Genomic DNA, 24,846 nt, shown 5'->3' with positions numbered 1-24,846 from the left:
CTAATCTCTTCAATTCCAACTCACTTTTTGTTCTCAGGCTTGAGAACATAATAGTGAACCTTAAGCTGAGACCCTGAATGGCCTCAGCTCTGCCAGGTCTTTGCAACAGTAGTGCTGGAATGTTTTCATGTGTCATCATCAGCTCCCCAGATAACAGACTTAACTTGTTAGCTTTTCTCTCAGGCTGAGGAAGTTCAGAAGCGTGATTGATTCTCTGTCACTGCAGAAAACTTCAAAAAGAGCTTCAAATGACTTGCAGTTAACTGCCTTTCTGCTTCCAGACTGCTTCTTTTTTTTACTCCTTTAAAATCGTATTAGACATCACATCAGAGACTCCGGACTTATTCAGCTGTGTCACTCCCACTAGGATAGCCACTTATCCTGTCACCCCCTCCCCCCTCACCCACCGGACATGGCAGGACCCTTATTAACAGGCAAAGCTCCAGTGGGTCGTACCAAAACCACAATGGGGGGGTGGTCATCAACACTGTGCCGCTGCGCTGCTGAGTGACAGCTAAACAGCTTAAAATGTCACTTTGAATAAGAAGCAGGCCACACACAGCGATACACACACACACACACACACACACACACACACACACACACAAATGCATACATACCAGATTGTAGTGTGGGAGGGTTTCTGTGGATAACATTTGTGTTTCTGTAGTGTGCGCTCTTTTGTTTATTTAGTCCTGGAGTTCCTCATTTATTTATTCTAAACAAACCAAGAACTGAGTGTAAAACTTAAACCTTAATAGAAGAAAGTAGCAAAGGGGAGATACCATATTAAAAGTTCATATCTCACAGCACACCAAAGGCCTTTACAACTAAGCAGGATTTGGGATTAGTGATGTCACTTCAAGTTCAACCCTGGGTTTTCAGGGTTACGACCATAATTTACTTTTTACTGGGGTACATCATAATGGTAACTCATCCTGCACACCTTACCTGATCCAGAGTATGTTATGTTTGAGATAACAGATCAATGCATATAAAAGCACTGCCTACTGGCCAATCAATTTTCTTCCTTCTTTTCTAGAAGGCCCTTTGGGTCTCAGGGGAGGTAAGCGTGTTCAATTCCTTTGGCTTTGCCTGATGATTATTTTCATGAGATACAGATTCTTGTTGGAGGGAATGACTTATCTGTGTCAGCTTTTTGAGCTGTATGTTGCCAGTGCGACATGTCCCACAGACTATATGCCCAACTGCTGACCATGGAGCTCCATACTGCTATGGTCTCAACAGTTTAATTGGTAACATCATATTTATATACAGTTTAGTGCTGAAGGGAGGCAGGCAGCGCATTGCAGCACTCCCAAATCCATGTACTGGAGCTGAAACACTAAGGCTAAAATTGTCATACACGACAAAATAATACATCATAGCAACACATTTATTTAATGAGGTACGCAAATGTAATTATAGTCAGATCTACTCATGTCCCAGATTGGCCAGTGATATTATACACCTATTAATTGACGCAATCACACAGACGGCGATTTTTTGCCAGCTGTCCTTCCTGCATTTGGCAGCTGCAACTATGTTTTTAGTTAAATCTGTAGATATCGCCTGTTCCTGCTCACCTCACCTCCCTCTGGTGAGTTCACTTGGTAAGATTGCTGAGTGCAGCTCTCCTGGATGACAGATGCTGGTCCTTTCCATGTCTTGTCCTTGTACAACAGAACTTGATCTACAGGTTGCAAAAGTGGCAAGTCTTTTACACCTTATCTACTGTTGAAGTAAAACGCCTGTTGTTGCTTAGCCTCTGCATCTCTGCGTCTAATCAGTGCTTTACCAGGCCACTTAGGGACCAGATCATTTTGAATAAAGGGAGTGTGGATCTAGTCCCCCGGGCCATAAGGAGTTTAGCTGGGCTCACACCAGTAGAGGTTGTTGGTTTAGCTCTCTAGCTGTTATGGTTTTGGGGTTTTGTCTTATTTTGGTGGTCTATTTTCTGTGTTGTATTTTGTTCGGTTTCCTGTTTTATTTTGAAGTCTCTGGTTTTCTGTCTTGTCTTGTTTATTTTACTTCCTGTCTTGTGTTTTCCCTCCTTTTTTGATTGCTCTGCCCAGCCTAATGTGATTCACCTCTTTCCCAGCCCTTGTGTCACCTGTCTTGTGTTATCTCATTACCCTCTGTATTTAGTCTTTGTGTTTCCCTTGTGTGTTTGTGTGTTTCCCAACCGTGTTCAGTCCTGTCTTCTCGTCCATGAGTTTTGGTCAGTCGTTTCTGTTTCTGGATTTCCTTTGTTTTTGTTATTCAGTTCTTTTGTTGCTTCCCTTTGGACTTTAGTTTTTGCCTGCTTCTTTTTACTCTTTTTGTTTGTTTCGCCTGCTGGATTTTTTGGACTCCCTTTTGTTGTTTGGACTCCTTATTTAAATAAATCCTCTACCGCTAACCTGCTGCCTGCCTACCTGCCTTGCCTCTGCATTTTGGGTCCACCATTCCCTACTCCTCCCTGCTACACCATAACATAATGATTTGACCACTATGGACCCTGCAGAGTCATTCGAGGAAGAACTGTGGGACCTAACATGTAGGCTCATTTGTGCTGTTGGGAGTGGAGGTTCACCAAAGGTTGGGAAGCTAAGGAAGAAGTACTTCAGTCTGCTTGGTGGAGAGTTTCTGCTCAACCCTGGATCAGGAGCTCCCTGCCAGAGTGGATTCAGGACTTTTTGGAGACTCCTAGCTGTGAGCCATCACCCCAACATACTAGCAGGCCATCTTTTTCCGAGCCTGCTAGCAGTCAGCTACCCCTGCTGCCCAGAGTCCCTGAGTTGTGTCCAGGCTGCACTCTGCAAGTGGGCTGCATGAATGAAGAGAACGGTGGGCTGCAAGAAAAAATAATTACTGTAAATACAAAAAGTGGACTGCGAGTGCAGGCAGCATAGGGACAGCATCCATAATATTCCCCCCCCCCCCCCCCCCCCCCCGGGCGGAACTATGAAAACAAAAAAAAAAAAAAAAACAAAAAAAAAAAAAGGGGGGTATCCCAGCACTGCGTGCTCCGATATCCCTAGTGTCTCCGAGCTCTCTAGCGTCTCCATGTTGGCTAGCAGCCGTCCAGAATCCCGGCTGGCTAGCAGCCGCCCAGAGCCTCGGCTGGCTAGCAGCCTCTCAGAATCCCGGCTGGCTAGCAGCCGCCCAGAGCCTCGGCTGGCTAGCAGCCTCTCGGAATCCCGGCTGGCTAGCAGCCTCTCAGAATCCCGGCTGGCTAGCAGCCTCACAGATCCCTGGCTGGCCAGCAGCCCTCCAGAACCTCGGCCGGCTAGCGGCCTCCCTGAACCGCCGCTGACGTGCAGCCACCCGGACCCGCCGCTGACGTGCAGCCGCCCGGACCCGCTGCTGACGTCCAGCCGCCCAGAACCTCCACTGACGTCCAGTCATCCAGAGTCTCCGATGACAGCTCTTAAAGGGTCATCCAGTCATCCAGAGTCTACGTCTACGTCGCCCGACCTCCCAGAGTCTTGTCCTGTTCCCCAGAGACTTTGCCTTTGTCCTGTACCCCAGAGACTTTGCCTTTGTCCTGTACCCCAGAGACTTTGCCTTTGTCCTACTCCCCATAGACTTTGCCTTTGTCGGTCCGACTAACTCCTGCTCCCCGTGTTTTGTCGGTGGATCGGCCGACTCCTGCTCCCCATGTTTTGTCGGTGGTTCGGCCGACTCCTGCTCCCCGTGTCCTGTCTGTGGTCAGGCTGACTCCTGCCCCTCGTGTCCTATCGGCACCCCTGTCGACCTCTGTTCCCATTACCTGTTTGGCGGACTCCAGCCCACCTGACCTGTCGCCTGGCTCCAGCTCAGCTGACCCGTTGCCTGCCCGGCCCTCTGAGGGTTTTAGCCTTCACCGGCCTGCCAGGTCTCCTGAGGGGTTCAGCCAGAGCCGTCCTGTTCGGCCTCCTGAAGGGATTTGCCGTCACGGACGTCCTCCAGAGGGGATTCGCCTTCGCTGCAGACGTCCTCCAGAGGGGATTCGCCTTCGCTGCAGACGTCCTTCAGAGGGGATTCTCATTCGCAGACATCCTAGAGAGGGGTTTCGCCTTCGCTGTTGGCCTTCAGAGGGGATTCGCCTTCGCTGCCGACCTGCTTGGCCTTCTGATGGGTTTCGCCTTCGCCGACGGCCTCGAGAGGGGACTCTCCTTAGCCTACGGCTGCCAGAGGGGTATCGCCTTCGCCGACGGCCGGCAGTGGGATATATCGCCTTCGTTGACGGCCTCCAGAGGGATATCTCCTTCGCCGACAGCCGCCTGAGAGTCTTCCTCGTCCTGTTCTTCCCCCAGAGGGGATCTGCCTTCGCCGACAGCCTCCAGAGGGGACTCGGTTTCGCCGTCGGCCTTCTGAGGGGACTCGCCTTCACCGCCGGCCTCAAGAAGGATCTTGCTTTCACCTTCGCAGACTGCCTCTTGAGGGGCTCCACCTTCGCCGACCTGTTCAGCCGCCTGAGGGGCTTCTCCTTCGCCGTGAGCTGCCGCAGAGTCCTCAACGTCCTGCCCGGCCCCCTGAGGGGCTCCACCTTCGCCCACCTGTTTGGCCGCCTGAGGATATTCGCCTTCCTGCTCGACCTCCTGAAGGCCCTCGACCTGTTCAGCCACCTGTCTTCATCGCCGACCTGCTGAAGGATTCTGCCTTTGTCACCGGCCACCTGAAGGCATCTGCCTTCACTCGGTCCCCTGTTGCCGAGGCCTCTCGGTCCCCTTTTCCAAGGAGCCCTCTCTGTTCCCTATGGCCTCTCCGGCCCTCCGTTCCCTGTGCTCCCCGAGGGCTTTCTGTGCCCTGTGCTCCCAGTGACTTTTTTTTTTCGCCCTCCTTGGGTTGTTTTTGGTTCATTGGACACTTTTTTGTTTTCCTTTTTGGTTCCGCCTTCGCTGCAGTCCGCAGCCCTGGATCCCAGGACTAGCACCTTGGTGCCCAGGCCCCTCTGTCCCCAGTGCTCTTGGCCCTGCTGTCCACAATTTCCCTTGCCCCAAGTGACTCTGGTGCTTTCCCTCGCTCCTCCGGGGTTCATTTAGTTTGACTGTTTGGGTCGTCCCTCCTCTGGAGGGGGACGACCTGCTACATCATAACACTAGCATATTAATGCTAATAGTGGGCCTTTTTGTTTAAGGATACATTTTGCTGTTGTGGGGAATGGATGTGAAATGCACGTCATGCCACCTGCAAAAGTAGTTCCAGGTCTCACTTACCACTGTGAACCGTTATCACTGACTATCTGGTAAGGTTAGCAAAACCTTGCAAATGTGGATTTTAGTAACTTAACAACCTGGTTTGTTGTGGTACTTGGTAAGTGCAATTTGAGTAGTCTGATACCACAATGTAGTGCTTGCCTTAATACTTACATATGTGTCCTATTTCTTTTGCCATGGTTTGGCCATTGTTTGCAGATGTGTGGCTTGTAGTGGCTCCTTGCACTCTAAATGCTTGTTTTCCTGGCAGAAGTGCCATGTTTCCAAATTGTTTTTAATATTTGCAGATATTTTAGGCCACCACATTTTTATTTGCACATTTTCTAATTTTCAGGCTCTGATGTCAGTCATGTTTGCGCTCCAATATTTTCTGTCTCATTGATTGTGGAATTACGACAGCCTAGTGTGATAAGGCCCTCACATCTTGACATCTTGGACTCGAGTTGCAATTAAGTCGCACACACAGTGACTTAAGACTTGACTTGAGACTAGTCCTCAAAAGACTTCAGACTCGGACTTGGTATGCAGGACTCATGAATAATCTTAATTTTTAGGAAACGTCTGATGAGGTGAATGTTATTCCGATCTCTGCGTAATGTAGAACCTACCAACGTAACATGAAACGTATCTGTTGCGCGTGGCCACACGAGAGAGGACAACAAACATGTCGACTGCAGCTGCTGTGCCATTCATTAGAAGCTTTGGCTTGAAAAACTTCATACAACAAGGCCCAAACAAAAGACCCTCTTGCTACATATATGTTAAAGTTATGCACATTTTTTCTCCCTATGACCCTTTTTACCACATTTTCTAGACTCTGACTCAAATGCTGGACATTTGGCTGGGACTTTGTGCTTCTCTTTATCGCATCTGTTGCACCTGGCTTTTGCTATCGCTAGTAAAAGCAAGCACTCTTGTGTATAGTGTTTTTCTTTGGTATAAAGTATCCATCAAATTTAGCTAGTACCGCACAAAGTTTTCCGGCGGTTTAAAGAGCTGTGGCCATGTTTGTGACCTTTAATATACATTGTACATATGAACAATATACTTTTTGCATACAGTATATATTTTAAATACAGTCACAATATAGTCTGCATGGAGTGCAGCTCATGTGTGTAGAAAGTGTCCCTCTGGTGCTCTTCAGTTTTGTGATCCTACTAGTTTAAAAAGGTGGAAGGAATTTGAGGCACTCAAGAGTGTAATGTTTAAAAAAGACTATCTTCTTGGCCATAAAGTCATTAAAACATGCATAAAGTTTAAGCCATTAAAGTGATGGTTCGGAGTAATTTACCCTAGGGTCCTTTGCACCATGACCTCGAGCCAAACACCCCCCCAGAAGCTTTTTTCACCTGGGTCGAACATTGGGAGAGTTAGCGTAGAGTAGCGTTAGCCGCTGAATAGCTTAGCGCAGGGGCTAATGGACCCACGTTTGTATCTCGTAAATGACCCCACTAATAATGCCCGAAATGATACCAAAGGTCTACACTAGTACAAATAGGTTATGCACTCATAAAACGATGGATTGGAAAGTTTGTAAGTATTGTAAGCCAAATATTTGATGAGATATTTAGATATGCATCCAGTTCAAACAGCCGGTCCAAACTTTTTTTAAGTGAGAGATTATCGGATGTGTTTTTGCCTCTCCATACAGTTTGACAGACAATGATAATGGGGAAAGAATAGATTGCTCAATACAATACCAACGTGGTGCTCTCTCAGGAGGAAGTGACCAGTGGGCCAAATGTGTTAAGTTAAAAGCATAGTAGTAATACAACCTCTTTGCTGGCAGAGGATATATATATATATATATATAAAATATATATATATATACAGTACAGGCCAAAAGTTTGGACACACTTTCTCATTCAATGCGTTTCCTTTTATTTTTTTATGACTATTTACATTTTAGATTCTCACTGAAGGCATCAAAACTATGAATAAACACAGGGAATTATGTACTTAACAAAAAAGTGTGAAATAACTGAAAACATGTCTTATATTTTAGATTCTTCAAAGTAGCCACCCTTTGCTTTTTTTTATTAATAAGGGAAAAAATTCCACTAATTAACCCTGACAAAGCACACCTGTGATGTGAAAACCATTTCAGGTGACTACCTCATGAAGCTCATTGACAGAACACCAAGGGTTTGCAGAGTTATCAAAAAAAGCAAAGGGTGGCTACTTTGAGGAATCTAAAATATAAGACATGTTTTCAGTTATTTCACACTTTTTTGTTAAGTACATAATTCCATATGTGTTCATTCATAGTTTTGATGCCTTCAGTGAGAATCTACAATGTAAATAGTCATGAAAATAAAGGAAACACATTGAATGAGAAGGTGTGTCCAAACTTTTGGCCTGTACTGTATATATATATATATATCATTTGCAAGAACCACACTGGATGAAGCAGCATACTCAAACAAGGGCGCCCAGTATCATTGTCCTGAAGATTTTCACTTTATGAGTACACCTATTTTAACACAAACACACACACACAAGTTAAAGTGATGGTTACTCAACGTTCATAAGCGTTGTCATCAAAGTAATAGGGTGCTGTCATTTTTCATTAGAGCAGCTAATTGACTACTGTTACATTACTATAGTAAGCATTTGTTCATTATACAGTAATGCTGTGAAAACTACAGACATCTGTTAGTGTATACATTTCATCAAATGCATTGAATTTTAAGTCTGATTTTTTAGTTGTGTGAATAACATTCAGTGAGTTTAAAGTTTCATGTCACATTACCGTTATAACAAGATGTTTTTCGCATTTTAACAAGAACATAATTAAATATGTTTTTTATTTATATATATATTTTATTTATTGCCCAAATGGAAACTCCCGTTATTTGTAAGTAAGCGAGCACAAAGTGCAACAAAGCTTGACTGTCTGTCAAATGGTTGCTCTACTAATCCCTTTTGCTGGACGGAGTTATGGAGCATTCCAATAAGCGGTAATATTAGTAATGAGCAGGGCTTAACATTAACACATGCATACTGACCAAATGCAGGTGGATTTCAGCAGTGGCGAGTAACACTGTCCCTCGCATTAGCCACTTTGGCATCTAAAATATCAAATTATTGCAATGTGACACTACGACACTACAACTTCCATGAGCACTACATGCACATAGTGTTTGCTCGTTGGTTCCTTCGTGAAGTCTATTGCGTTGCACTTGCGCGTGAGTAACCAACTACACTGTAAACAAGAAGTCGTTGTGGAGTACATGGGGGAGATTTAAACTGGAGCTATGTGGCGACATAAGGGGAGTAACAAATCCCAGAGAGCAGACACACAAGAGAAAACCTGACAATGAAAACCTGAAAATAAGGAAAAGACAAAGAAAATCAAGACGATGTTTAATGAAAAGTAGAAGTCAAGTCGAAGAGAATGGCAGGTATATGATCCAGCCAAAAACATAAAATAGTGCGCCAATTGGAGGACATATGGCAGTGAAAAGGTGAAGTGGGTCTCTTTTGCGGTTGGAACAAGCAATTTTAAAGTAGAAAACGATAAAGGACCATTAAATGTCTGTTGGACATATTGGAAGCCTAACGACTAAACGGGTAAAGGCTGGTTCACTACAAGCGACTTTGACTTCGTGAAAAGCACTATATAAATTCAATTTATTATTATGTTATTATTAAAACAGTAATGAAGTCCCTGGTCTTTATGAAGTCGGCCGAGTTTGACAAGAAGGGGATGCAGTTTGGCAATGTGCACACTACAGGGAAGCAAGGTTGACCCTTCCGTACTATGTGTGGATGTGCGAGTAAGTATTGTGCGTGCTTGTTAATTAAAGTTTTTGAGAAAGCTAGGTTAGTTATAGTAACATTAGCTAATTTGTTTTCTCCAGGGTGGATGAGAAAAAAAAACTGAAAGTTGGAAATACCTATAGATACTCGAATAGAGCTAAGGAGTTCATGTCTTACATTGCTAAGGCAGAAAGAAAAAAAACTTGAAGAACTACAAAGTTCCTGTCAGTAATGAGTGACAGTTTGACAGACAGCGCAGTGATGGAAGACACGCTTGTATATGTCAGGTGGGCAACAGCAGGCAAGATGAAAGTCCTGCTAGCCTGCAGCTCTGCTAGGCGTTGCCGTTACTTCAGCTAAAGCTAACTCGAGTCACTGCAATTGATCTCCCGGTCGTGTTTGTGCCTTTCAGACTTTACGACTTGCTGTGCGTGTTTCTAATTGTACTAACAGACCATCGTTGTTTCTGTGAGTGAATATTATTTTATCTAATATAATAATCTTATATGTTAGTATTATTAGCACTGTTAACCTTTCTAATTGGCAACAGACAGAAGGAATTAGTCTTGGAGCAAGACGCCCAGCTAACGGGAGCCACAGGTATTAACGGTAATCTGTAATTGAGATTACTTGAGCAGTCTACTTTTGCTACTTCTACACTAGAGTCGTTACATTTTAATGTTTTCACAAGTGTAAAAAAAAGGTAACACAAAATACTTAACTACAAAACATTGCCTAATGATAATGACACTGAATCATGAAAGAAATCACGTAGTCCGACATTTAAGTACTATATGAAGAGACTGCGATTGAGCACCAGTTTCACACTGACTCACTCTGAATAATGCTTGATGTGGGATGGCTGCTCACTCTTTGTCTGAATGCCTGGCATGGATCCCACAGGTCAAGATGTATGCTCTTGTACTTTTAGCAGTAATTGTGTAGTAAATAACAGGGTCAACATTAATTACATTCTTACTTCTCTGTGTCCTTGAGGCATTAACTGAACTTCTGTTAATTAGTAGCCTTGTGTGTGTGTGTGTGTGTGTGTGTGTGTGTGTGTGTGTGTGTGTGTGTGTTGAAAGGTAGGTGAATGTGTGTTGAGCAGCTCCTTGTGTTTTCTCCGTGTGTTGATTGGAAAGCCTTGCCTGAAGTAGGCCCCAGGGTTCTATCTAGAAAACCTGGTTAAAGCCTTTACGGAGACCCAGCTATGGAAATATTTACCACTCAGCCCATGGTTTGACTACTGGCTGGGTTTCAAGTTACCTTGCATGGCAGCTGGATTCTCACAATATCACATATCACACGAAAATCCATCTTTTCAGGCTTTAGTAATGCGTTAGTGTTCGAACAGCAGCGGATTAGCGTGGTTTAGGTGTGTGTCCGCCACTGTTGTTCGGAACGAACAGTAGTGGCTTTGATAGACAGATGGTTCATCCAATCACCTGCCAAGTATTTTTTTTTAGTGCCTGCCCTTTTCTAAACAGTTTCAATGACGATTTGGCATGCATTCCATTCTCATTGAGTGTATTCTGTAATCTACATTTTTGTGGTTGGTTGCCTAAGAGTGACATCCGGCCGAAAATAGTGTGATCCGGCGGAATTTCCGGCGGCAATGGAGCAATCCCAGAAGTGGAACGTCGTAGATATAGACTACATCAATGGTGAAACGGACAACAAGGCAAGACAACGCTGGTGACCTTTTTGCAGGCTGCCTCGAAATTCTCACTAAAGTTTAATTTAGAGTCAATGACTGTCCCAAGGTAATTATTATTGTCAAGACACTCCACAGGCTGGACTTTGATTATTGTAGGATCATGGGTGGGAGCATGCTTTCTAAAATCAATAATCATATCCTTTGTTTTTTATATGTTCAGCTAAAAAAATGAATCATCACACCAACTGATAAAAAATCATTAACAACTGTGCCATGGCCCAGCTCATCGATGTTTAGCAGACTCAAACTGTGTCAGCAAATTTCTAAATATGCCTGTTGTCCTATTTACTTTGGCACTTGTCTGTGTACAGGATAAAAAGTAAGGGTGAGATGACACAGCCCTGGGGGGAGCCAGTAGAGGAGCATAGCGACTCAGATAAAATGCCATTAACTTTCACTCCCTGTGATCTGACTCAATCGAAAATGCTCAGTAATTCTTGTAGCCAAAATGTGGGGTTAAATTGAGTTAAAGGCAAAGAAAACAATCAATAAAGATAATCTAGCGTTGGTTTTGTACCCTTCTAGATGTTTAAATATAAGATTGAGCAGGGTGATTGTGGCATCCTCAAATTCTGTATGTGCCCTATATACGAATTGCATAGGGTCAAGTACATGTTCTGTTTACCAAACTCTGACTTCCCAATGTTTTTGAATGTTTTCATTACAATAGAAGTGAGAAGTACTGGCCTAAATTCATACAAAAAAAATGTTGGGTCTGATTCCTTTAGGAACAGGTATAATCACAGCCTGCTTCCACAAATTGGGTACTGTAGGAATATTTTGTAGAAAATGTGTGTAGAGCTAATTGGTGGCTTCGTTCTCTGATCTTCCTGACTGCCTGTTAGATGGAGCCATCTAACCTGATAAGTTTGAAAGGGAATTGCCCTTTGTGAGTATTGAAAGGACTATCTGACCTATATGAAAGGAGGCACCGATCCGGGAAAATAATTGAGCTAATTAAAAAAACTCTCAGATCGGGGGGAGCAGAGAACAAAACCACTGTGTAAGAAGTATATTTTGCAAATAACTGAAAGGTAAGATTCAGGTCATAGGATGATTTTGGCTCTCATCACTCCTAGGTCAGCAGATAACATAAGACACACAGATGAACATCATAAAACATTTTGTAGATCCAATTTGTAGATCTAAAAATCTGTTTGGCCTTGGAGTGGGAAGCAGGGGTGTAGCACAAGATCCTGGGCCCTATGCATAGGCAGTCCTAATGGGCCCCCATGTTCCTCAATCCCCCCACCAAAAAAAAAAAAGAAAATCAATCAGATCTCATCATCTTTCTCTATGAAGGATACATTTGATATTAACCTCTTATCCTAATTGTATATATATATATATATATATATATATATATATATAATATATAATAAAACATACTAAGATGTTAGTGTCACTTAACACCTTTCAGTCAAACTGGCTAAACATGGTTTGCTTTAATTTTGATATAAGCTCACCTTGTGTGACAGTGACAGTTTCTGAAACTGTGTAATTTTGACATGATATGTATCAACCAATGAGCTACCAAGCTACCTATGACACTGATTTGCCTATTATTGCTAATTATAGACATTATAGCCTATTCATTTTAAATTAAACATGTTTAAAATTAGGCTATTATAATGGGTTGTTGTGCACAAACATTGTTGGTGTAGTTTATTTATTTAGCCTTTACCTCAGATTACATGTATAACCAAATTATCATTTGAAAGTGTATGTTCTGCTCTTTATATGGGTTGTCTCAGTCCGCTTTTAGCACTAACAGTCGCGGAGATATTCAAGCAGTTTAGCTTGTGCTCACCTTTCTTTGAAAATAAGTCAGTTATCAATTGTTTCCCCTCATTTTGTTTTCTCTCCTTCTCCTTCTCCTGTCTTTCCTTTCTTTTTTGGTAGCCTGATTTGGCTTTCTTTGAGAAAGACATTTCTACAGCAGAAGTTTGCGCTCCACCAGACGCTCAACTGAACTAACGTAAACAAAATGCGTGCAGATGGACTAAACCATTTGGCGCATTAGCAAGGGGTGGGTGAGACCTTAGTCTTTTTTTGTATACAAAATGTAGTCAGTCAATCAACAAAGTTATTCAGCCAATACACTAACTTTACATTTCCTCTGACATGCATTATGAAATTTAATTAGGAAATGAAAATATCCAGGTAAAATAAAATATGTTCCAGACTTTTCAAGGGCCCTCTCTCCCCTTGGGCCCTGGTAATCAGTATTGGTTTTACCCCCAGTCCGATGCCCCTGGTGGGTAGAATTAAAGTGTTTTATGCATGACGCAACATCGCGGAAGAGGCCCGGAGAAGGCCGGACAGCTTGTCTTTGTGAGATCTGGTCCTTGCACAAGTATTGTATTCAGCAATATCATTTCACTGAAGCTTGTTATATTTTAACTAAGCAAATCCTGAGTTTTATTTCTGATCTACCAGTCAACGGATACTTAAATCTTAAAGGTGTGAGGTGTAGTGACCTGAATTGGAGTCAGATTACTTTGGCCTTTTGGGCCAGACTAGAATTGGTAAAATGGTCATATTTTTTACTTACAGTACCCTCTGTAAGGACAAGGACATGTTCAAAATATAATAAAATATAGAACTCAATTGCCTTGTACATGCCTGTAATAAAATGTCACGGATATTGTCAGGGCCACAGCTTTTGTTTGTCTTGAGAGAGAGGAATTACTTTTCTACTTGTTTCTGCTCCAAAACAAAGTGCTGATTATCTTTCAGTTTACACTTCAGACCCTCAACTTCCTCTCCGAAATCAAACTGAAACCATCCATAATGTTACTATTTCTTCTTTGCTGTATGCCTGCAATTGTTTTCTTAGCAGTGCAAGCTGAGCCAAGGTTATCCTCTGCCACTTTGCTCTCAACTTGAGAACATTTGTTTATCTTTAAGATTTCTACTTTCAGCTGTCGTTTGGCTGCCTCTATTTCAGGAGGCCCACCTTGTCTAAAGGCCAAATTTTTCATTAAAGGTCCCATGACATGGTGCTCTTTGGATGCTTTTATATAGACCTTAGTGTTCCCCTAATACTGTATCTGAAGTCTCTTTTATATAGACCTTAGTGGTCCCCTAATACTGTATCTGAAGTCTCTTTCCCGAAATTCAGCTTTGGTGCAGAACTACAGCCACTAGAGCCAGTCCTACAATGAGCTTTCCTTAGTATGTGCCATTTCTGTGTCTGAAGCTATTGAGGAGGAGAGTGGGAGTGGCAAGGTGGATGGTGGGGGTATGGCCTTGACCAACTGCCACTTTTCTCGTTTGAAAGCCATGATGTCTCTCTCTCATGGGTTGGCCAAATTCTCTGGGTGGGCAAAGCAGAGAAAGGGGAGGTAACCTTGCTCCTTATGACCTCATAACAAGCAGATTCCAAAACGGCTCATCTGAGCTTTCATTTTCTCAAAGGCAGAGCCGGATACCCAGGGCTCGGTTTACACCTATCACCATTTCTAGCCACTGGGGGACCATAGACAGGCTGGGGGAACTCATATTAATGTTAAAAAACCTCATAAAGTGAAATTTTCATGCCATGGGACCTTTAAAACAATGAAACCAGTATCTATCAGTGGAGAATATGCAAGACTACTGTGTGTGGAGGGTTAATCTAAAGAGGTGTGTTTTGATGAGTGTGTGGGAAACCAGCTGATTTGGGCAAGTAGTCGCATCACATGGTCATGTGACCTGTTGCCAATCAGGAAGTGATAAAAGGCTTACCAGTCTCAGTCATTAGTCCCTTACCTCTCGCTGAGCTGACCGTGTTGTGTGGATTCTCCCGTCGTGCCGGTACGCAATGTAAGGCTGCAGTAATTTCGGCAGCAATCAAAAGTAAAGCTTAAGGTTGATTTATGATTTTGGTCCCACTAGGGTGATAGCCAGACGCTGGTTCCCGTCCTTCACGGAGTGAACCGGAGCAAATTGACGGTAATGCCTATTAGCTGTTTTAGCCGTATGTGGTAGCAATTAATGTTTTGGCTAAATGTTATCCTCTTGTGTTGCTTATGCCACCGCACGTTGTGCGCTACTTTTATAGGATGTTTTTCAACCTTTAGTTTCTTTAAAGGTGACCTGCCACACATATTTCATTACTTTGTGGTGATGTCTGAAGTTCTACCATGGACTCTGTCAAATATTTTGTGGAAAAAATGCCTTGGTTACCTGTTTCAACCATTCTAGTTTGGTATAGTACGCCTGCAGGAAGACTTAGCTCGATTTCTGCCAGTTCTCATTAATATTCAACAAGCTAAGCTTTTTGAATCTGATTGGCTAACAGCTAGCCAATGAGAGCCTGGCTGTCAGCATCCTTTACCCAGCACAACTGGGCGAGCTAATGAATAGTAATGAGCTCAGGAAACATGATGTCAGACTGACCAGCTTTTGTAATTGGCCTGATTTCTCTGCCTATTTCTTTTCAGTGGCTAGAGCTGACCGAGGAGGTAGCAGTTCATTTTCACATTCACCACATAACACAAACACATATGGACCTAACATATTTAAAAAAATACAAGGAAAAACGTTTTTTTGTGGCAGGGCACCTTTAAAGTTAAGTTTCTTTGTATTTTTCAGTTTACCACTGACGTGACTAATGAGCTGCTGTGGTTGTAGAGCGCCGGAAAATACTACTTTGGAAATTCCTCCTCCCTCATGAACTATGCTATAGGAGTTTGTTGTGTCCTTGCAAAGTAGGCTTATATTTTACTCTTCTTATTAATGTGCTAATAATTATTTGCAAGACACAGTAACTTGTGACTGGCCACTAATGTGTTTTGTTTGGGGACCAGTCCAGTCACTGTTTTCTCCGGTTATTTTACCATTTTGTTTTTTTTGTTTATTTGCCTTGGTTGATTCATTTGGATTTCATTTACAAGTGTGGTTTGTAGAGATATTGTTGATGGAAGTTTTAACATAGGTTGCTCTCCTCAATTTGTGTATATTCACAGCTTGATTCTGTACCAGGCAGGGTCCCTGTCAACACACTGCCTCCTCGTGGTGAGACTGCACTGGGTGACACTCTGTTGCGGTGTGTATTTAGCTTCGACACTGTATATTTTTTTGGGGGGGCAGCGCTGAGCTATAATTTTTTTGGTCGCGGTCATGCACCTGTTCACACTCCCAGACCATGTGCAGGAAAGTTCCAGTTTGTTCAGGTTGGCAGAACGTGCAATAAGGAGTAGGAATTGCTTTATAGACGCATCTCTTCTGAGGAGTCCAGTATGTTCTATGGCATATGTTGAAGTGGATCTGCTGGTGATTTGGGTTCTTGGAACAGTGGGAAATGTTGTCCCAAACTGTCTCCCAATTAATTACGTTACCCTCAGGGCTCAGCTCTCACTCCCAATTCTTTAGTATTGGGAGTTCTCCTACAGATACTTGCATCAGTTTAGCATAACTCCTGGACACTAATCCTCCCACATGGGAATCAACAAGCTATTCAATGATTTGGTGCGCCTCAAGACTGTTCCCCCATGGTACTCCATAACATTTTAGGGCCGATCTTAAGCGAAGATGTCCTAGGGACTTCAAAACTAGCTCTCAGGTCTTCAAAACTTAAAATACCTTCCTCATTGAATAGCTGGTCTAAAGTATAAATACCTCTGTCACTCCACTGGTTACAAACAAAGGGTCCGTTACCAGACATTAAGTGTATGTTGTGCCAAAGTGGCGTGTTCAGTTCACTTATTGGTGTAACGTAGTTTGGACAACGTGTTGCTTATAATAGGGCCGTAGGCTAGCATACTCTTTTTTTGGACACACACCCACAAAGGCAAGGTCCTGCAGTCTTAAACTTCCAGTGATGTTTTGCTCTATTTCTCTCCATGGGACTGTAGATGACACTCTGAGGGCCCGTAGCTGAAAGGCTCTGTGGTACACTTTAAGGTTGGGGAGTGCCAGGCCTCCCGTGTCCGTGGTACGTTGCAAGGTAGAGTATTTTAGCCTAGGTTGTTTACTATTCCAAATATACTGCCGAATTGCAGTATCAAGTTTCTTCCAAAAATTTATTGGTGGGGGTTACCAACGACCTGCTTTTAACCACGGATGAAGAGGAGAGCACAATTTTAATTCTTTTAGATCTAAGTGCCGCCTTTGATCCCACCAATGGGTTGGTATCAGGGTCATTGCACTTGGTTGGTTTAATTTAAACCTTTTTAACAGAACCTGTGCAGTCACCATAGGCTCTTCCTCTATAACTCACATACCCTATGGTATACCACAGGGTTCACCTTTTGGTCCTATTTATATTTTCTATTTATATGCTTCTATTGGCTAACTCATCCAGCAGCATGTTTCTTTTCATTGCTATGCTGACGACACAGATATACCTCCCGCTGAGACCCAACAATACAAGAAGCCTGGCTGCTGTCTCAGACTGCCTCAAAGATGTGAACTGCTGCCAAAACTTTCTTCAACTAAACAACTCCAAATCCAAAACTATACTGTTCAAAAACACCATCACCAGTCCCATTAGCCTTGGTCCACTATACGGTGACATCAAGCCCACTGCCGCGTTAAATACATGCTTCTGCTACATTCAAGACCAAAGTATCTGCAGTTGTAAACCCTGATAAAAAAAATATGTCTTGCTGTTTCCTGTTGCTTTGTTCTAAAATCATCTGGCCAAAATGTTAATTAATGTGTTGTCCATTATAAAAAATAAAAAATTGACTGGATAGTCTTGCTGTTTCACTTCCAAAACCCCACAAAAATAGGAGGTTTACAAATATATTTTCATTGAAAAATTTGAATTCTTACAAATTAGAGGCATGTACACCAATACACATTCACAGATACCATTCATTCTGCATTCATTTGTGCAATGTGTTTCACGAGTCATAAATGATAGGCACAGTTACAACACCGATTTACAGATATAAATCACTCTGCATTCATTTGTGCTGCTGGTGATAATTTATAAGTTATGGGATCTTTTTGCTTCACTGATCAGGCTAAATGTAAACCAACTACAGATCAAAACCCTCTCCCAGGGTTTTCTCCCACGCGTACATTTCTGTAACAAAAAGTAGACAAACTGAGAAATGACTGAGAAGGTATACTTTGAGTGGTGGGCGAAATTAAATGTAAGCTTGCACATGTGCACATGCATTGAGTATTTGTGCGGTGTGTGTGTATGTGTGTGTGTGTGTCTGCCTAGTCAAGCAATCAACTTCATTTCCTATTTAAATGTTATACAAATACCTCAATCTACCAATGCCACATGTATCCATTTCCTTTATACTGTAACACACAAACACACACACACAATTCTACTTTCTCCTCCTAATTGAAACAATCACATTCACACATTCATTTGGTTTTCCTTACAGTCACACACAGAATTGCTGCCAAGTAGTTAAACACTCAGAGGCGATAGGAAACCAGATGTTTCAACAATGAGCAGCGCCCCCTCACAGGATGAGGAAGAATAGGCTGGAGCTTTCCTTACACTGAGGAAACAAATTTGTCACTCGGCTCCGTGTAGTAGGCTACACACACACACACACACACACAGATTTGTATGACTTCACCTTTTTGAGGGCATGTGCACACAGTGCAGTAGGAAGCTGGGGAACAGCGAATGGTATGAAAAGAGAATCAATTAAAAGCCAGATGTTTTGACAAAGAGAAAGAAAGCCAGAGGGGTTTTACATTGTTAAACAAATGGCAATTACATAACACATTACAATACAAGTGCTGTCATTTCATAATGACAGCAGAAGAAGCTGGCTCATTCCATCAAACTACAGCTGAGAACTTAGGAAAACTTGTAAACTAACTGATATTCCACTATAGTGAGTGAGCCGTTAAGATCCAGGAAAGTATTCACATCCCAAATACATGATAACGCCACTTCTCAACAAGTAATTATTAAGTTAACAATTTCATCAGGCCATTGTAGTGCTGGGGCTGCTGCTATTAAATAACACTCTCTGGACCGACTCTAATGTGTTCTTTTTTTTGATGATTGTAAAGATTTACAAAGAAGCAGTCCCTCCAGGATTTCGTGATGTCGCGATCGCGCCAATTCACGCAAATTCAACCAATCACCACAAATTTGGTGCGACTCGCAATTTTGACCAATCATCTGAAGTTTCCCGCAACTTCAACCGATCACAGCAGTCACATGTGCACTCTGAGAGCCAGTGACCAAGCGGGAGTGAGAACGGGTTGATCATTTCCTTGTTTGTGATATGAAGACGAGACCTGTGTGTGACTCGAACATCTCATATTTACCAACAAAACGTACAGCGAAAGACCGTGCAAAACATTTCAGACCGTCCTGCCAAACTGTGTACATTTTAACATCAATGTAGACTGTAACGATTTCAAAGTCGCTGAAGTTGCTGCCGTTTCAATCCTGGCTGTCGGCTCTCTGCAGCGGGTGGGGCTGCTGCTCCGTTCCCCCTGCGACTGACGCTTGCACACACACACACACACACACACACACACACACACACACACACACACACACACACACACACACACACACACACACACACACAATCACACACGGTGGATGCAGGAAAAACCGGAGATGAGACGACACAATGACTAACAATGTAAAGATCAACAAGCCACTGACGTGTTCAAATTTGATTCATTCAATAAATTATATTTTTTTGTCTTAAATCCACCGTACTGCACCCCACATCGTGGAGTTCCCACCCCCCTTGGGTCAAGTACACCCACAACTCCCTCATCAGCGCTGCCACTGGGATGTCTCCGTTCATGTGCGCCATGGGTTTCCAGCTTCCGCTGTTCCCATCTTTAGAAGAGGAGGTGGCAGTTCCGTCAGTCCAGACTCATCTCCGGCGACGAGTGTGGAGGGAGGCCAGGGCAGCTCTGCAACACACTGCCATCCATAACAAACACCTGGCATCTGTCCCACCTATTGGCCAGGCCAGAGGGTGTGGCTCTCCTCACGGGATCTTCCTCTTCGGAAACTCGCCCCCCGGTTTGTGGGTCCTTATCCCATAGAGACTGTTGAGACTGAACCCCACCACCGCCAGACTTACACTCCCGTCCCACATGAAAGTCCATCCGGTTTTCCATGTCTGCCAACTCAAACCGGACTCCACCAGTCCTCTCTCCGTCCCAGTGGCAGCGCCTCCCCCTCTGCGTATCATCCACGGCCACCCGGCTTATACGGTGCGCTGCCTCCTGGGCCCAGTTTTTCAAAAGGTTTAATCCGGATAAAATTGATCCGGATTTAGTAATCCTTTTTTTTGCGATCCGTGATCACGTAATCCAGCTTACTTTTGAGGCAGTTTTTCAAAGCAACATCGGATTGGATCAATCTGATCCGGATAGGAACTTTTCAGGATCACCAAATCTGGATAACCAGTGCTCAAACAGGATAGGAAATCACAATGTAGAACTATAGAAATGTAAAGAGCAACAAGTAGAATAGCCAGTGTGGGGTCAATATAAGTTTATTTATATTTGAAATGAAAACATTTAAAAAAAACTAAAAACAAGAAAAACCCCACCCCATCCTCTTCCAGCAGTCCGCTCATCTGAGACCTACAACACAAACACTGTACATTGAGGATATTAATAACAAGTTCCAAATATAGATGTATTGAAGAAAAAAAAAAAAGACTTAATGTCAAATACTCCACAATAATTTCAGACTTCCTCATCTGATGTGGAGAGACCAGCTTGTCTGAGCGTAGCCTTTAGGAGGCGGATCTCAAGTCTGGCCTTGGTTTGCTGCAGTTTGGTCAGAGTCAGTTGTTCCTCTGCCAGACGAAGCTGTGCTTCTGCCCTTTCAGTCTCTTTTTGCAGAAGTGCCTTGTAATCATCATCTTTGTTTGATGAAGGGCACTTCAAGCCTTTCCTCTGAGATCCTCTGGCAACTACCACTGGCTCAACCAATGAGGATCCAGCTTCTTCCTCAGGAACAGAGCTGAGATCCAATATAAATACGCTCTCTGGATCAGCCTCAGGAGTAACTGGCAGATTCTCCTCCTCCTCAATCCAAGGCTCGCCATCCCCTACAACACCTTGAATACCATGGAGAGCTTGCGACTTCTCACCTCCAATGATGTCGAGGACCACATCTGTGTAATCTCCCCTCTTAAATGGCTTGTTGCCTGTTTGTGGGTTTTTGGCTTCAGCATGGTCCTTTGTTGCCCTGGCCTTAAGATTCTTCCACCGCAATTTGATTTGGTCTGTGGTCCTCCTCTGGCCAGACCCTATGGCATTCACATTTTCTGTGATTAAAGTCCAAACATCATTTTTCTTTTTGTTGGTATCCTTAGCAGAATTAAAACTTCCCACTATTGTTCCATAATGGCACCGAACACCCTCTAGTAGTGCATTGGTTTCAGCAGCAGTGAAGTTACAGCTTCTTGAGTCCATGGTTCCGTTGCTTTACTATAGTGAACATTGTTCATCAATTATAGGCCTTGGGTCCAATTGCCTCAATTGAACACAAGCCAAAACCAATCAGTTGTAATGGACCTTTTTCACAGCAGACATGTTGACTTGTCATAGTAGGAAAAGCACAGCTGAAATTGATAACCTTAACAATGGCTCCATTCCATCAAGTGTCCCAGTAAGCTATTTCAGTGAGTCAGCATGCACAATACCAGGGCCTCTCCTAAGGTGAATGTAGCCATCATTAATGGGTTTGAAAACACCTGTGCTTTTCCTACTATGACATGTCAACATGTCTGCCGTGAAAAAGGTCTATAGGTGTGTTTGAAACGACCAACTACACAGCCATATAAATCAGCCTTCCTCAGAGGATTCACAGAGAGACAGTGACATGGCAGGTGTTGTCCACCGCCACCACCACTTTGCCAGGAGAGGATACCGTCAAAGGGTGTATGTTGAACGTACCAAGCCACTGGAGCAATACACCACTGAGGAGCTGTATGTCCGGTTTCGCTTTGGGAAGGCTGATATAGAGTACCTTGTGAACCTTCTCAGGCCAAAACTTCAACACAGAACCCAAAGGAGCCACGGTCTGTCTGTGGAAGACCAGATCCTCATTGCTCTCCGATTTTATGCATGTGGGACTTTCTATCAAGTTGTTGGTGACTATATGGGAGTGGTGAAATCAGCTGTGTGTGATGTGGTGAGAGATGTGTCAATCGCACTGGCCAGCCTGGTCAATGAATTTGTTTCTTTTCCAAAGGACAACCAGATTGCCCAGGCCAAGCGCAGCTTTTTTCTTTTGGGAAATATGCCCAATACTATTGGAGCAATCGACTGCACACATGTGCATATACAAGCACCTCGTTAGAATGAATGGGAGTTTATGAACAGAAAGGGGAGGCACAGCATCAATGTCCAACTTGTGTGTGATGCTGACCTCATCATCACCAACTGCTTTGTCAAGTGGCCTGGGTCTGTCCATGATGCACGCATCCTGAGGGAGAGCGCTCTATATAGAGACCTCCAAACCAACCGACCGGATGGCATAATATTAGGAGACAGTGCCTACCCACTCCTACCATGGCTGATGACTCCTTTTCTAACAGCAAATACACTGGCGCCGGCACGCTTCAACACTGCTCATTGCAGAGCAAGATGTGCAATTGAGCGTTTAAATGGAGTTCTTAAGAGGCGCTTTGCATGCCTTAACTACCTGAGAGCGGAACCACAGAAAGCATGCAACATAACCCTTGCCTGTATTGTCCTGCACAACATCGCTACTAAGCGCAATGTCCCTCCCTGTGCTGACAATGATGCACCTGAGCCCCTTGGAGACCCTAACCAACCTCCTGCATTCTGCCAGAACGAGCAAACAGGACGTGCAACAAGGGATAGAAATCCAAAACAAATCCAAATCAAAAATAGTTAGACACTATTTTTGATTTGGATTTGTTTTGGATTTCAAAAATCGGTGATTGCCATTCTTTGCATTTTTTTGGTTATTCTGTAATCATTGCATGCATCACTGATAAATATTCTAAAAACGAAAATGTTTTCGATTGTGATGAATATATATATCAATTAGTGACAGAATAAAATTTATTGTTTTTGGTCAATTTTGACAGCTGTTTGGGGGATTATTTTATGAGGCCAAACTCTTTCTACTTTGCTGTAGGCCTATACTGAAAGGCTGAATACGTTAAAGCCTACCTAATCACTGTAGCCTGACGGACGAACAAAGAAAATTAAAACCTTATGAATAAATTGGATATCTTGTAAGATACTGCATGATCCAAATATAGTATTATTTGATAAATTTTTTATGTTTTCATTACATTTTGGGCATGAAATCCACGCTGAATCCACCCTTCTGATGGGATCAGTTTAATCCAGATTCTTTGGATCAAAGTGATCCAAATCCTACAAAAAAGTTCTGAAAAACCCAAACTAAAGGTTTGATCCGGATCAAAACCAAGATTGGATTACGTGATCTAATCCGATTATGTAATCCGTTTTTTCTTTTGAAAAACCCAGTTTCAAGATTTGATCCAATCCGTTGCAACGTCCGGGGTTACCGGTACCTGGTGGACTGAGCTGGGTATAGTCCTGAGGAACGGTCATGGATTCCTGCCAGCCAGATCCTCGACATGACCCTTCTGGACGATTTCTACAGGGTCCACCCGGACAAGCCTGCGGTCCACCTGGAGGCGTCCGTTAAGGAGGGGATTCTGTGATGGTTGGGGTTCGGCTGGCTGTGAGTTTTCTGTTTTGTTGGTTAGTTCTGTTATGCCCTCTTGGCTGTTGAGTTTCTGTGTTGTTTTCTATTTGCTATTTTCTGTTATGCTCTCCTGTCAGTCTCTGTGTCGGCCCTGCCTCTCTGTGTCTCTCTGTTTCCCCCCCTCCCCTCCTGCCTGCTCGCCATCTCACCATCACTCCTTCTGCCATACACACCTGCCAGTCATCAAGTACAATCAAGCACAGTATTTAAACCCCGGATCTACTCACCATCTTCGCTTGATCGTTGTTTCAGCCTTCATGGTGACACAAGCTCCAAGCTCCTCAAGATTGCTATTGCATTCCTGTATTATCCGTTTCTCCGTCCTAATCCCTTTCTCTGTGTTCTCTCTCTGCAGTCATTACTTCCATCCCTCTGTCTCCAGTCAGCTGGCCTCATCCTCCAGTCCCCTCCTTGCGGCTCCCTGTTCTACACTACCTCCGCTCCTCGCCTCTCCTCTCCCCACTCCTTGGCCCCCGGCTTCCAGTGCCCTTCCTCGAGCTCCTCGCCTGTTGTCTCCCCATTCTCCCTGAGCTTCCTAGCTGCTCCCAGCCCCAGCCTGTGCTCGTATTCTGCTCCTTGGCGTCCACCTCCTTACAGCCCCTCTCGCTTACCTTTTTCCTTCATTCCCAATAAAACCTTTTGTTTGAACTGAGTTGTGCGTTTGGGTCTGTTCTGTCACTCCCCGTAACATTATTTAAATTCAGATGCACCATCTTAAAGGGGTGATAGAATGATTATATAGGGTATTTCACACTGTTCAATATGGTCTCCTAATGGGGTATGTAACATTGGTTGGGCTGAAAATGGCCTGGTTGATATTTTACTGGCCCTTATGCATCCCTGTGTTTTGGCCCTATTTGTAACAAGAGCTTTTCTTCCAAATATGGTATGGTCATGAATATTTAGATGAGCTGCGCGCTGATTGGTTGAGCGACTTGCCATACGCAGACATTAGAGACGCGCGCTGATTGGTTGAGCGAATCCCCAATACACATACATTAGAGAAGCGACAGAATCTCATATTCCAGACACTGCAATGTTTCATTACCAAATTCACTTCTGAGACTTTTTTAAGCGAGAAATCAACTATATAAAGCTGAAATATGGGCCGTCTTACAAAAATTGATGGCTAATTGCAAATTTGGTAAGACGTGTCGGACTTTAGGAGCTCCACACACTCTGACGAGAAAGCGGCAGCCTGCTGGGCTCCATATCACCCTTTGTGGATACTGCACTACGGGGCTCCGCGGCCAGCTGCCGGCATAACTATAATATATTTACGGTTTGAATTTCGTCACGCCACTTATATAACATCATTCCCCAATGTCTTATAAAGCTAACCGTTATGTCCGATTTGATTTTAAGGCATTTTTATGAACACGAGGCGTCTTTGTAGGACGAGCAGCTGCTTGCTATATGTCCCATTCATTACAATGGGGAAATACCGCAGTTAGCTAGCTACACTGTCGCCATAACTAAATTATATTTACAGTTTGAATTTCGTCACGCCACTT

Source organism: Perca fluviatilis, chromosome 1, assembly GCF_010015445.1.
Source record: "Perca fluviatilis chromosome 1, GENO_Pfluv_1.0, whole genome shotgun sequence".
Taxonomy (NCBI): Eukaryota; Metazoa; Chordata; class Actinopteri; order Perciformes; family Percidae; genus Perca; species Perca fluviatilis.
This window is presented reverse-complemented; position numbering follows the sequence as displayed.